The following is a 15,715-nucleotide window of genomic DNA, read 5'->3' on the forward strand; positions in this document are numbered from 1 at the left end:
AGGTACAAGGAAGGCATGCTTTCAGAAGAGAAGCAATAGCTCTCAGTGACTGGCTGTGGAATCTGAACTCCACAGATCACAAGGCAGTGGGACGTGAACCTGGAAATGGTATTTTCAAAGCAGCATGGAGGGAGATTGTGTTCAGTGCACACCATGGGGTCTGGCAGAGTGTAGCTGTTTCTCAAATATTCATGTTCTGAGGGACTTGAGAGAAAACAAAGCCAGGAGAATAGTCAAGGCTGCTGAAATGGTCACTGGGTTGTGAGGTACTGTTATCAAACGCATGTCTGTGTGCTTGATACACAGCGAGACCAAACAATTTAAAAAAAAGTTGGAGTTTGGAGTAAAGAAAGGTTTATTGAAGGGCCATACAAGGAGACAACGGGTGGCTCATGCCTTAAAACCCCTAAACTCCCAGAAAGCTTTCAGCAAAGCCCTTTTCTAGGAAAGGTGAGGGAGGGATGTGGTTAGTTGTTGCAAACTTCTTGGTGTCTGATCATTTGTTGTTGAGGTCAGGTCACAGGCAGGTAATGATGTTTCTGTAAATCTCCACCAAACAAACATTACTTTCTGTTTTGACTAGAAAGAACAAAATCTCAAGGTTCAGCTTTCACCCTCTGAGGTCCAGGCCCTGACTAAAAGTAGCAGGTTTCTGTGGGCCTAGTTACCCTGCTGGGAGCATTGGTCCAGCACCCAGTCTACTTCCTCTTGCCTGTGCCCAGGCCTGGCTGATGAGGCAGATCTCAGCTGGCAGCACCCTCAGGGCCAGGTCCCCAGACCCTGCCCAGCCATCATCACTGAGGAAGCAAGGCATCCAGGACCCAGCCAGCCCTCAGGCTTTTCATTTAAACTGGAGAGAATTACTTGCATAGGATCACTAGGAATATATATTGTAGCAAATACCAATCAGGTTAATTCCTAGCTCAAAACAATTTCCCTTCTTTGAGAAGGGCAACCATAGAGGTGGAGCTGAAGTAATGGATGTGCAGTGTCCTTGTAACTTAACCCTGGCCTCTGGCCACCTCCTAGGGCTAGACAGCTGATCTTAGCTATGCCAATTTTTGAAACTTGGAGAGACTGAAGTTGGCTGAAGCTGTTACCTTAATAGCAGTATCCATATACTCCAGGTGCTGAGGCCTTCATGGACTGTGACCCATGGAGACTGTCGTCACCATTAGGTAACAGAGCTGGGTCTGGGCCTGGCCAGTGGGCGACTGTGGCAAGGGATCTGGAGCTCTGTGGAACACAGACCTCAGCCTGTTCCTGGGTCCCCCAGCTAAACCCACCTAAGGCCTGGAGGGTCCCAGAGAAAAGGCTGAGATCTACCTCCCACCACACTCTTTGCAGGAAGAGAACCACTGCAAGGCTGCCTGTTGGAGTGGGACCTCTAACTGTGGCACTAAGGGTCTCCCGATAATAGTCTTGAGCTACTAGCTGCACATTTGTGCCACCCCTATTACAGTACCAGGGGCCAGAGAACATGATGGCCATGGGAAGAGACACCTGTGAGAGACCCTGGGGAGAACTTCCTGGGAGAGGGGTCGAGTCCACCTTAGAGATTCTGGGCCTTCTTCCCTGAATATTCTGGACACTCTGGTTTCCTATAGATGCCCTCACAAATCCTGATGACTGAAGAAGTGTGAGCAATGCCCTCAGCAGCTTCATTTCTAATTGTCATTGAATTTATACACTTAACACGTGTCTTCTACTCAGAAATTTCCCTGGAGATCATGGGATTTTATTTCACTTTTGGTTCACTTCTCTGACGTGAGCCTTCCCACGAGCCCTCCTCTGCACAGCACATGATTGCTACTGTCAACGGACAGATGCTCAATGGCCTGGAATTGCCCTCTGTGCCTCCTGTCAGCCCTGAACCCTATGTATCCCTCAAGGCTGGTACACACATCCCCTCCCTGCCCACTCTCGCACCATTTCCCTCCAGCTCTGTCAGTATCAGTCCCCACAGGACTTGCAGATCCTGTGGGGCTGCCTTTCTCAGCCCTCCTCTCCCCCTAGACTTCCTCTGGAGGCACCAAAGGGCCATGAGGACTCTGACCTATGGCCATGGTTTCACGGTGCACTGGCATTTAAGTGGCACCAATTGGAGCTTTGTTAAGCTCAGCTGCTACTCATTTCAGCTTGGGTCAGATAAACTCTTGGGATTTTAGCACTTCTAGTTCTGCTTTCTAGTTTTCTTTTGCTTCTGTCCACTATTCAAGCCAGAATACTTTCTCTTTGACTCGTGTGTGGCTGAGGAAGGAGGTCCTTTCTGTTTGGTGTCTTGGGGCTCAGGCCTAGTGTCCCCATCTCCTGCTCTGGACGGCTTGGCCTTCAGGCATCCTCCTCCCTGAAGTGTCTGAGAGGAAAACATTGGTGACTCCTTCTCCGTCCTCCAGTTTGATTTCTTCTCTTCCTTGTTTCTTGTAACTGTTACTGAGCACAAAGTCTGTGTGCCTGCTGCACAGTGAGGCCAAATATACCAAAATGTCAGAATCTGGAGCAAATAAAGGTTTATTGCAAGCGAGGAGATCGGTGGCTTATGTCTTAAAAATCCCAAACTCCCCCAAAGTTTTCAGCAAAGCCCTTTTTCTAGGAAAGGAGAGGGAGGGGCATGGTTAGTTGCAGACTTCTTTGTGTCTTTGTACCCTGGGTCAGGAAGATCCCCTGGAGAAGGAAATGGCAACCCCCTAACTTGGAAAATTCCATGGATGGAGGAGCCTGGTGGGCTATAGACCATGGGGTCGCAAAGAGTTGGACAGGACTGAGCAACTTCACTTTCACTTTTCACTTTCTTTGTGTCAGATCCTTTATTCTGGAGGTCAGTCACGGTCAGGTAACAATGTTCTTGTAAAACTCCACCAAACAAACGTTAGTCTGTTCTGACAAGGAAGGGCAAGGTCCCAAGACTCAAAAATTCACCTTTCAAGGTCCAGGCCCTGGCTAAGATGAGGGGGGGTGGGGGTGGGGGGCGGGTTCCCTGTGCTGGCCGGTTACCCTGCCCAGGAACATTCATCCAGCACCCAGTCTGGGTCCTCCTGCCATGCTGAAGAAGCAGATCTCAACTGGTGGCTGGCTCCCTCAGGGCCAGGTCCCCAGACCCTGCCCAGCTATCATCGCTGAGGGAGCCAGGCGTCCAGGACCCAAACAGCCCTCAGCCTCCTCAGGCCACCCAAATAGCTGAGGGCCAGATCCCGCAGACTGCAGCCCATGCAGATGGCCGCTGCTATTAGCTCACAGAGGCGGGAATGGGGGCGATATTCACTACTACCTCAAGGCCTGGGACCAGCCAGTGTGTGCGGCCTATGGAGGGCTCTAGAGCCCTGCGGGACACAGCTCCAAGCCTGTTTCGCGGACTCCTCAGCTCACCCGATGGCCTAAGGCCGGGTGAGCTGGAGGGCCCCAGGGAAGCCAGGACCCACCTCTTACCTCACTCTCCTTTGGACAACCACCGCCCCTCTGACCACTGGCAGAGCAGTGCTACTAACGGTTGCTCGCTCTGGGGAGGGACCTACTGTGACTCCGACCAATGGCCAAGCGGCACAGCTAACGGTCGCTCATTGACAGTTGCGGGTTGGGGGTGCCGTCTACTGCGGGTGCCGACCAATGGCTAAGCCGGACCACTAATCACCGCTCTAATCTTCTGGCTTAGTGGTCTCACAGCAACCGTTGCCTGGTAACAGGTTGCTGGGTAACGGCCTGCCACAACAGCTGCGCGCTAAGGGCTGTGCACTGCCCCACTGTGTTAGGTAACTTGATTCCTCACTATTCTCGGCTCCCCTTCTGTTTCTTTCCTTTTCCCCCTTCCTAATTGATTTTAACGTCTGTTTCCTTAGTCACAAACATAAACATTAAAAAAAAAAAAAAAACCTGTTTATACTGTTATTTTATTTAACCTAGTAAACTCCACTTTAATGGAACTAAATATGGATATATATTTGAGAAGGCCTTCATTTTGTGAGTGTGTGAACATGTGATTCCAGCTTCCAGCCTGGGATCCTCAGGCCAAGCTAAAGAAGCACCCCTGGCAGAGTCTCAGACATCAAAGCTGCCAAGTGATGGTTTAGCCCTGGAAACCCTGAGATCCAGTGAGGAGTTATGGAAACCCTACCCCTTTTCCTTCAGTGATCAGAGTTCATCATCCCGCTTCCACTATGTCTAATGCATGCTTCTTTGTTTGTAGTGATCCCACTTATTTGTTTGTTTAGATTAATGATTATTTGCTTAGATCAATGATTCCCAAATATAAATACATATTAAAATAAACTGGGAAGTTTTGAAAAAACACCAATGCCACAGACAAAACAAGACAGCTCCAAGAGTTGTTAATTGTTGAAGCTGGATAGCAGGTATATGGAAATTCACTATTCTATATTTCTAATTTTATATGTGCTTGAAATGTCCCATAATAAAAATGTTTAAAACTAAATATATATGTATTATATAAATATATAAAGCAATATAAAACTGGGCCTATACCAAACCAGTTACAGTTGAATTTTGAGGGCCCCTGGGCTTAGAATCTGTAGTTCTAAATGCTTCCCAGGGGTTCTGAGGGTTGAGATGGGGCCATGGAGACATGAAGAGGATTGAAGGGATTATAGTAGCTGCCTCTGAACCGTGAGCTTAGGTGAAATATCAGATGACTTCCCCTAAAGTATTTATTCCTGATTTGGATAACTGATCAAACATTCCTAGAATGGTGACTAAAGGTAACTCATGTATCATACTGTTTAGCTGAAGTTTTTTTTTTAACTATTTTTATTTGTTTGTTTTTAATTTTGGCTGTTGTGGATCTTCATTGCTGCACGGGCTTTTCTCTAGTTGTGGCGAGTGGGGACTACTCTCTAGCTGTGGTGCCTGGGTTTCTCATTGCAGTGGTTTCTCTTGATGAGGAACATGGGCTCTAGGGCACGTGGGCTTCAGGAGTTGCAGCTCATGGGCTCTAGAGCACAGGCCCAATAGTTGTGGTGCATGGGCTTAGTTGCTCCGCGGTACATTGGATCCTTCCAGATCAGGATTGAACTCGTGTCTCCTGCACTGATAGGCAGATTCTTAATCACTGAGCCACCAAGGAAGCCCTAGCTGAAATATTTTAAAGTAAATCATAGACCACCAACACTGGCACGTGATGGCTCACTTATGAGCTAATGAGTGAATTTCTGAAGAGAATAATCCTTTCTATCTTATTTGTTTTTACAGTCTCAGCATCTAGCACGTGGCCAGACATTTTGTCATTACAAGTAAATGTTTGTTAATTTTGTTTTTTTTAAGGAGATGAGAATGACATAAGTAGACGTTGGGTTAAGACACCCTGTTAACTTAATGTAGGGTTAAGAATATGAAGCTGTGGGGCTGGATTGCCTGGGTTCAAATTTTAGCTCTGCCATTTAATCTCATGTCATTCACTGTCTAGTAACTTTACTGCTCAGCCCCTTACCTTGTTCACATGTTAAATAGCAAAAAAAAAAAAAAAAAAAGAACTTATCTCATATGTTTGTTACAAGAGTTTAAGTATATATACTTAAACATGCCCTGGACATAGTAAGCATTCAGTTATGTTGTAGTTCTTGTTAAGAAGAAGGTTGCCCTCAGAATGGTGCCTGGTACATGGTACATCACTGGCTTATAGTAAACATTTGCTGAATGAGTGAATGTTCTGGTTTTGTGATTATTTGTCTCCAGTTTTACCCATTTCACTGTACCCTCCAGATACGAAATATAGCAGAGGGTAACTTCTGAATTGAAGGTTGGGTTGAGAGTCAAAGGAAGTAATCCTAAGGTTGTGTAGATTCAGTTTCAAGCCCAAACCAGGAGGGCTGAGTGAAAACTGTGGGAGTTTTAAGTTGAGAGGCTTGGTGATTGCAAGAGAGAAGGGGTGTTTCTAGTTAAGTCAGTCTGACCCCAGTGCCTTGAAGAGGGGTATCCATATATGAGGCTGCTCTTCTTAGGGTATTTACCTCGATTTCTTCCCACCTCTCCACCTTCCAGCTCTGTCTAAACCAAGAATCTGTATTGGCTTAGGCCTGGATAGATGTTAGAGATCCACAGCTTCAAGGGAGCAGCAAGGATTTACTTCCAGATAAACACTGTCCCTTGTTTATCTTCATAATGTTATTAAAGCTCACACTCACATATAATGAAGAGTCATTTAGATTTATCAAAACCCAATAGAAGTGCCCAAGTTTGGAAGTACAATATAAATGGGAGAATGGCTATGCTTTCCTTTAGTGGCTGACAGCTTTGGAAAATTCCCTTAATCTTTTTTGGTCTTGGTTTCCTCCTCTGACATTCTGTGGCTTGATGACTAATGTGAAAGGTTATTTAAAGAACATAATAATAATGATTATAGTGAATCAACTCATCAGGGGCTAAGGATTTCTTTTGGTAAAGTGTAAGAAAGAAATCAAGGAAAAGAGATGAGAATTTAGCCACAAAGTTCTGGAAGTCTAGGTTAAGAAGTTAATGAAGCCCTTATTCTAAGGACATCATTGAAAATTATGGAGCAGGAGAACAGTAAGTTTAAAAAGAGTTTGTAGAAAGGTTATCTGGCCCAGGTAAATAGAATGGACTAGAGGAGAAAGAAGCTGGGGGAAAAGAGACTAGTTTGAGTTTGGTGTCAGATCCAGGGTGTTACCACAAATCTGAGGGAACAGACAGGAGGGGACAGGTAACAGACAATTTTTTAAGAAACAGTTTTTTGTTTTTTTTTTTTGAGAAAGCGCTATGATGTTCTGAGTCAAAGATGACTCAGGCCTCAAGCCTGGAGATTGGATGATGGTGGTGGCTATTACAGTAAGGAGAGGAGGAATAACCTTGGGGGAGATGTTGATTTGATTTTGCATGAATTGAGTTTGGGTTGCTGTAAAGATACTGAATGGCCACAAAAATTAAACAGTATGGTTTCATAAATAAGAGGGTAAATACTGAGGATCAGGGAGGATTTCAAGGCCTTCAAATGGGCATGGAAGGACTCAGGTACAGCAATGTTCCCATCACCTCTAGAAGGAGGAAGCCATTTCTTCTGGAGAAGAGGCAGGACTGAGATGGTCACCACTGGGCCTGGGTGTGCTCAAAAGTGAGGTCAGAGGTGTGTTTAAGGCTAGGGAAGCAGTACATCACTTTCAGAATGTCACTTAGGAATGCTCAACAAGGAGATCAAGGACTGGATGAGAATGCAGCAATCTGGGAAGAGTTACGTATCAATATAGTTTCCTTTATATGCACAACCAGAGCTTCCCTCTGCAGAGATTTTTAAAGGTTAAAGTGTAACAATGGCAGGTGATATTTTAAAACAAGTTGAATAAATGAAGGCCATTCCTAAAACTTATGAAAAGACACCAACCTCTCTGTGCCTTATCTTCTCTCTTTGCCTTTGTCTATATCCTTAGAGCATTATCTTTAACTCAAAGAGCTTTTATTGCATGCTTACGATATGGAAGACACAGAGAAAGAGAAAAAATAGCCTGGTCAACATGAAATAAGCTATTCATCACCATTGCAAGGCTGCAGAGATACCAACTGCAATGACCTGTGAGTGGCCGTGCTTCCCGGAGGAGAGAGCTGGAAGTGGACCCAGAACGACTGGCAGAATCTGAATGGAGGTAGCAGCAGCTGCAAAGCTTGGAGAAGGCATTGTCCACAGTATCTTTTAGGGGATACTGGCTTAAGCACACTGGGGGAAATGGCAGGTAATTTTAGTTAGATAGAATGGGGCCAGACTGAGATCTTTCTTTAGAAACATCGGGTAAGACATCTAAGTGCTAGAAACCAACTGAGCAAGTTTATATGTACAACTGTATAATGTGGTGGTTAGAGCCCAGATGACAGAGTCAGACAGCTTGGTGTGAACCCTGAACCTTGTTGTCTAACCATGGGCAAGTTGTTTAATTTTCCTGTCCCTCAGTTTTCTTATATGTAAAATGAAGTAATACATACAATTATTGGGAGGATTATATAAGATAATTTATATAAAGGGATTAGAATGCTAAATGCTCAGGAAGTTTTAGCTTTTCACTTTCTCTTTCATAACTTTTAATATTAGTTGAATTTTGGGACTTCTCTGGTGGTCCAGTGACTAAGACTCCATGTTCCCAATGCACAGGGCTTGGTTAGAGAAGTAGATCCTGCATGCTGCACTGAAGATCAAAGATCCCACGTACCTAAGACCTAGCACAGCCAAATAAATATTTTTAAAAGTTAGTTGAATTTTATAATCATAAAAACAATAGCCTTTATTTTTAAAAGTTCATCACGGCTCACCTATAGGAAATTTCACTGCTCTGAGGACTGTGTCTAAATGAATGTCATTTTTAAAAGGTAATAAAATTTCAGGCCCCTATTCTTCTGAAGGAAAGAGCATTATTCCAATTTCATGGATGGCCAACTGGTTGGCCAACTTGGAAAGTGTTGAATACCACATGGTAACTCCAGAGGAGATATTTGGTGATTTGTGTTACTGATCTTAGGTGAAGCGATTACTTGAATAAGTAGTTGCAAAGAAACTATTTCTTTCAACCATTGTCAGAATGTATGTGAGATGATATGACATTTTTGGAAAGTAATCCAGCACTACTAAACTTTTGCTGTATCTGTTGACCCAGCTATTCTCACCAAAGAAATATATCATATAGAAACAAATTTACAAGAATACTTATTGCAGCATCATTTGTAATTGAAGAAAACTGGAAACAGCCTTAATATTCATCCCAATAAAGTGGCTGGCTAAATTATGGTATGACCATACTCTGGAATATATATATCTAGGGAATAAATTAAGTTTATGTATGGCCCAGGAGGAATATTCATGATATATTGTGAATAACAAAAGAAAATTACAGAATGATGCGTGTGCTATGATTTCATCTTTGTTAAAAAAAAAACCAAACAAAAAACGTCCAACAATCATGTGTGTATATATTTGTTTTGATGTGGAAAGATGTATAGGACATATATCAAGATATTAACACTCATTACCTTGGGGTCATGGAAACCATAAAGTGTGTCTACAATCTGACTTGTCCAAATGAACATGTATTGCTTTGGGGTGAAAGTAACAGGAAGACCAAGGTTGAAAAGAAATCACTCAACTGCTTTAAATCAACCCCAGTATTCAGATCTTGAATTATAATCTTGCTTTAGAAAGACTTCGCTGGGTAACTGGGGTCTTTATTCAGTAATCACTAGATAATTCCAAAGAGAAGGTTAGAAGATGGTGTGTACATATATTCTCTCCAGTAACCAGAAAGCAGAGACTCTTAAAATTAGAGATCAAGAAGTTTGATGTTGATTCCCAGCAAAGAATAATTCACTAAAAAGTTTGCTGACATGTATTTAGATAATAAAGTAGCAATTATTAGGAGCCTGCATTTCCAGGAATTAGGTCATGCTAAAGTTCAAGCTGGTGTTAGAAAAGGCAGAGGAACCAGAGATCAAATTGCCAACATCCCCTGGATCATCGAAAAAGCAAGAGAGTTCTAGAAAAACATCTATTTCTGCTTTATTGACTATGCCAAAGCCTTTGACTGTGTGGATCACTATAAACTGTGGAAAATTCTTCAAGAGATGGGAATACCAGACCACCTGATCTGTCTCTTGAGAAACCTGTATGCAGGTCAGGAAGCAACAGTTGGAACTGGACATGGAACAACAGACTGGTTCCAAATAGGAAAAGGAGTACATCAAGGCTGTATATTGTCAGCCTGCTTATTTAACTTATATACAGAGAACATCATGAGAAATGCTAGGCTGGAAGAAGCACAAGCTGGAATCAAGATTGCTGGGAGAAATATCAATAACCTCAGATATGCAGATGACACCACCCTTATGGCAGAAAGTGAAGAGGAACTAAACAGCCTCTTGATGAAAGTGAAAGAGGAGAGTGAAAAAGTTGGCTTAAATCTCAACATTCAGAAAACTAAGATCATGGCATCTGGTCCCATCACTTCATGGGAAATAGATGGGAAACAGTGGACACAGTGTCAGACTTTAATTTTGGGGGCTCCAAAATCACTGCTGATGGTGATTGCAGCCATGAAATTAAAACATGCTTGCTCCTTGGAAGGAAAGTTATGACCAACCTAGACAGCATATTAAAAAGCAGAGACATTACTTTGCCAACGAATGTCTGTCTAGTCAAGGCTATGGTTTTTCCAGTAGTCATGTATGGATGTGAGAGTTGGACTGTGAAGAAAGTTGAGTGCTGAAGAATTGATGCTTTTGAACTGTGGTGTTGGAAAAGACTCTTGAGAGTCCCTTGAACTGCAAGGAGATCCAACCAGTCCATCCTAAAGGAGATCAGTCCTGGGTGTTCATTGGAAGGACTGATGTTGAAACTGAAACTCCAATACTTTATACTTTGGCCACCTCATGCGAAGAGTTGACTCATTGGAAAAGATCTTGACGCTGGGAAGGATTGGGGGCAGGAGGAGAAGGGGACAACAGAGGATGAGATGGCTGGATGGGATCACCGACTCGATGGACATGAGTTTGGGTAAACTCTGGGAGTTGGTGATGGACAGGGAGGCCTGGTGTGCTGTGATTCACGGGGTTGCAAAGAGTTGGACATGAATGAGCGACTGAACTGAACTGAACTGAAAGTTAGATTAATCATGTTTTAATCAGGGTATTTTTGTACATATAAAGAATTGAAACTTTTCTCATAATATGTAAGTACCAAGGTAAATATGAGTTAGAAATACATGCAAAAGTCCAGAGTATTGATTGATCTTAATTACACTTGATTAAGATCAATCAATTTGTTGATTTCAATTTGTTATCTCTACTTCCCTGGTGGTTCAGTTGGCAAAGGATCTGTCTGCAACAAAACACTCTCTGACATAAACCACAGCAGGATCCTCTATGACCCACCTCCCAGAATATTGGAAATAAAAGCAAAAATAAACAAATGGGACCTAATTAAAATTAAAAGCTTCTGCACAACAAAGGAAACTATAAGCAAGGTGAAAAGACAGCCTTCAGAATGGGAGAAAATAATAGCAAATGAAGCAACAGCAAAGAATTAATCTCAAAAATATACAAGCAACTCCTGCAGCTCAATTCCAGAAAAATAAACGACCCAATCAAAAAGTGGGCCAAAGAACTAAACAGACATTCCTCCAAAGAAGACATACAGATGGCTAACAAACACATGAAAAGATGCTAAACATCACTCATTATCAGAGAAATGCAAACCAAAACCACAATGAGGTACCGTTTCACGCCCGTCAGAATAGCTGCTATCCAAAAGTCTACAAGCAATAAATGCTGGAGAGGGTGTGGAGAAAAGGGAACCCTCTTACACTGTTGGTGGGAATGCAAACTAATACAGCCACTATGAAGAACAGTGTGAAGATTCCTCAAAAAACTGGAAATAGAACTGCCATATGACCCAGCAATCCCACTGCTGGGCATAAACACCAAGGAAACCAGAATTGAAAGAGACACGTGTACCCCAGTGTTCATCACAGCACTGTTTATAATAGCCAGGACATGGAAGCAACCTAGATGTCCGTCGGCAGACAAATGGATAAGGAAGCTGTGGTACACATACACAATGGAATATTACTCAGCCATTAAAAAGAATACATTCAAATCAGTTCTAATGAGGTGGATGAAACTGGAGCCTATTATACAGAGTGAAGTAAGCCAGAAAGAAAAACACCAATACAGTATACTAACGCATATATATGGAATTTAGAAAGTTGGTAAAGATAACCCTGTATGCGAGACAGCAAAAGAGACACAGATGTATAGAACAGTCTTTTGGACTCTGTGGGAGAGAGTGAGGGTGGGATGATATGGGAAAATGGCACTGAAGCATGTAAATTATCATATGTGAAATGAATCGCCAGTCCAGTTTCGATGCATGATACAGGATGCTCGGGGCTGGTACACTGGGATGACCCAGAGGGATGGATGGGGAGGGAGGTGGGAGGGGAATTCTGGAAGGGGAACACATGTACACCCATGGTGGATTCATGTCAATGTATGGCAAAACCAATACAATATTGTAAAGTAAAAAAATAAATTAAAAAAAAAAAAGGATCTGCCTGCAATGCAGGAGACCTGAGTTCGATCCCTAGGTTGGGAAGATCTCCTGGAGAAAGGAATGGCAACCCACTCCAGTATTCTTGCCTGGAGAATTCCATGGACAGGTGAGCCTCGGGAGCTACAGTCCATGGGGTCCCAAAGAATCAGAGACACATAAGCAACTAACAGAGAAGTAGGTCTTTACCTTTGGCCTCCTTTCAAGTTCTTAGCTATAGATATAGAAAAGGAGTCTACAAAAAATGTCATATATATCTACATATCAGTTCAGTTCAGTCGCTCAGTCATGTCCGACTCTTTGCAACCCCATCAATCACAGCACGCCAGGCCTCCCTGTCCATCACCAACTCTTGGAGTTTACCTAAACCCATGTCCATTGAGTCGGTGATGCCATTCAACCATCTCATCCTCTGTCATCCCCTTCTCCTCCTGCCCCCAATCCTTCCCAGCATCAGGGTCTTTTCCAATGAGTCAACTCTTCGCATGAGGTGGCCAAAGTATTGGAGTTTCAGCTTCAACATCAGTCCTTCCAATGAACACCCAGGACTGATCTCCTTTAGGATGGACTGGTTGGATCTCCTTGCAGTTCAAGGGACTCTCAAGAGTCTTTTCCAACACCACAGTTCAAAAGCATCAATTCTTTGGCGCTCAGCTTTCTTCACATTCCAACTCTCACATCCATACATGACTACTGGAAAAACCATAGCCTTGACTAGACAGACCTTTGTTGGCAAAGTAATGTCTCTGCTTTTCAATATGCTACCTAGGTTGGTCATAACCTTCCTTCCAAGGAGTAAGCATGTTTTAATTTCATGGCTGCAATCACCATCAGCAGTGATTTTGGAGCCCCAAAAAATAAAGTATGACACTGTTTCCACCGTTTCCCCATCTATTTCCCATGAAGTGATGGGACCAGATGCCATGATCTTAGTTTTCTGAATGTTGAGATTTAAGCCAACTTTTTCACTCTCCTCTTTCACTTTCATCAAGAGGCTCTTTAGTTCCTCTTCACTTTCTGCCATAAGGGTGGTGTCATCCGCATATCTGAGGTTCTTGATATTTCTCCCAGCAATCTTGATTCCAGCCTGTGCTTCTTCCAGCCCAGAGTTTCTCATGATATACTCTGCATATAAGTTAAATAAGCAGGGTGACAATATACAGCCTTGATGTACTCCTTTTCCTATTTGGAACCAGTCTGTTGTTCCAGGTCCAGTTCTAACTGTTGCTTCCTGACCTGCATACAGGTTTCTCAAGAGACAGATCAGATGGTCTGGTTTTCCCATCTCTTTCAGAATTTTCCACAGTTTATAGATATAGACATAAATGACATGAAGCTTAGAGGGAGCACTAAGTATTCTTTAAGATAAGATTAGGATGTGAAAAACTTCTGACAGATTGGACAGACTACAATAATAATATGTGAAGGAATTGCGTTACATGGAAAGTTCATTCAGGTTCAGAAAATTAACTCCACAAGAAAGCAAGCAAGCTGGATCAATACAGATTTTTAAACTCTGAAGAACTGTAGGTAACACTAAAGCAACCCTTGGGTGAAGCAATGGAGGATTAACAAAGAACAAATGAACCATGTGCCCCTGGTGTACCCTGGGAGGAGAAAGCCCAGTAAATGGAGCCCACTCTGGGGACTGCAGTACAAACCGAACATACTCAGAATAGTGACCAGAGAGAAGAAGCCCCCAGAATTAATGTTTTTAGTGTCATATAAGTATAGGGGCTGATTCCTGAATTAAAGAGACATCATTTTGCCTATAAAGGTCTGTATAGTCAAAGTTATGGTTTTTCCAGTGGTCAAGCATGGATGTGAGAGTTGTACCATAAAGAAGGCTGAGTGCCAAGAATTAATGCTTTTGAACTGTAGTGTTGGAGAAGATGCTTGAGAGTCCCTTGAACTGCAAGGAGATCAAACCCGTCAATCCTAAAGGAAATCAACCCTGAATATCCATTGGAAGGACTGATGGTGAAGCTGAAACTCCAATACTTTGGGCATCTGATTCGAAGAGCCGATTCATTGGGAAAGACCCTGATGCTGGGAAAGATTCAAGGCAAAAGGAGAAGGGGGCGAAAGTGGATAAAATGGTTCGATAGCATCACTGACTCAATGGACATGAATTTGAGCAAACTCCAGGAGACAATGAAGGACAGGGAAGCCTGGCATGCTGTAGTCCACAGTGTCACAAAGTCGGATCCAACTTAGCAACTGAACAACAACAACAGTCTCTGTTCATGAAACCCTGTCTCAGCGGGAGTTGGGAGTGACATGGATGTGGATGGGAGACCGACACTCTGCCTTTGCCCTGCCATCAAGCAAGTTCTGTTACTGCTCCCCTTTAACTCTTAACTCTTTAAGTCTTACCGCTCCTCTTAACTCCACACACATCCCATATATGTAAAGCCAGGTTTCCTAGAGCATAGGCAGTGTAGTTTAAGGTAGCACATAGACCCAGCATTAAATAACATCAGATCTCATGGTGAATTTGCTAGTCATGCTCTAAATTTCTTTCAGTCCACTGACTGCATATACAGAAGAAAGTTTCTGTTTGGTGTTGATAAGTTTTTGACATTTCTCTCACACTTGCTAATTTTTTCTTTTTGATAAGGATAAAGCAGGCCTGGGGCATAGAGCCTTCAGCGAGCCACAGGAGCTAGTTGGAGTTTTTAAACACTGTTATGCTCTCGTATTTATTTTTATAAGGGAAAGTAGCTTTCCATGTAAGGTAATGATCTAGTTTCTGATGGGGAGCAAAATAAAATGTGAGACTCTAACAGTGCTTTAAAGTAAGAGAACAGGAAATGCAGCCTCATTCAGTTCAGGGTAGGTCTGTCTCTAGGGAGGTTTTTTTTTTCTCCCTAAAACCTTATTTAATACACATGCAAAAAAGAATAGTCTTGTAAAACCTTTTTAAAATTAGAAATTAAGTTCCCTGTGATCACTTCTGGCCTTTACATTTCTAGGTTCAGTACAGGGCATTTGGGACAGTCCCTAAATTCAGCTTTCCATTCAGCCACACTGGCGTTTGCTCTGCTTTCTGCCTCCACCCTTTCCTCTAGGGAGGTTCTTGCTGGGAACCTGGGTGGAATGAAAAAGGGAAGGATAAAAGGGAAGAAGAGTTTGGGTTTTGAGGGGAAAAAAAACCTCTTAAGTCCATATATTGAAGAAGATTCTTCAAATATGTTGTTCTACTGACTGGGGTGGACAGTGCAGAAAACAAAGTGCGTCTGTGAGCATTCACATTGCATCACCTGGCCTTTGGACAAGGGCTGAAGCTCTCTCTCCTGATGACCTAGATGACTTAGCCCGGATGCAGCTGCAGCCTGTTGCTTGCATCATTTGCCCGTGGAGAGTGAATTGGCAAGTCAGCAGTTTCCTTTCAAAGCCCATTTATTTAGGTTTTTTTTTGTCTCAAACACTGTATGTATGCCCACGTTCTTAGCAGCATTATTCACAATAGCCAAAAGGTGGAAGCAATCCAAGTGTCCACTGATGGATGAAACAATAAACAAAATGTGGTTTATACACACAATGAAATATTATCCACCCTTGAGAAGGAAGGGAAGTCTGACACATGCTGCAATATGGATGAACCATGGAAACATTATAAGTAAAACAGGCCAGATACAAAAGTATAAATATTGTATAATTGTATCAGGT

The 15,715-nt window shown here is 42.9% G+C and overlaps 1 protein-coding gene and 1 long non-coding RNA gene across 2 annotated transcripts in view; one reads left to right on the top strand and one right to left on the bottom strand.

Annotated features, from left to right (window-relative positions):
- Window positions 1-8,898, top strand: part of POPDC2 (popeye domain cAMP effector 2) — a 36,761-nt gene extending 27,863 nt beyond the window's left edge. The window contains exon 4 of the mRNA XM_081571950.1: window positions 7,389-8,898. The gene's annotated coding sequence lies outside the window, so the exon portion shown is untranslated. The remainder of the gene's footprint in view (window positions 1-7,388) is intronic.
- Window positions 338-3,458, bottom strand: LOC145538958 (uncharacterized). Its single transcript, XR_014077359.1, has 2 exons — window positions 3,427-3,458; window positions 338-2,589 (listed from the first exon to the last, which is right to left on the bottom strand). It is a non-coding gene; the product is annotated as an uncharacterized LOC145538958 (long non-coding RNA).
- Window positions 8,899-15,715: the final 6,817 nt, after the last annotated feature.

The sequence above is a fragment of the Giraffa tippelskirchi genome, chromosome 2 (genome assembly GCF_054371585.1).
Source record: "Giraffa tippelskirchi isolate mGirTip1 chromosome 2, T2T-mGirTip1v1.2.pri, whole genome shotgun sequence".
NCBI classification, from domain to species: domain Eukaryota; kingdom Metazoa; phylum Chordata; class Mammalia; order Artiodactyla; family Giraffidae; genus Giraffa; species Giraffa tippelskirchi.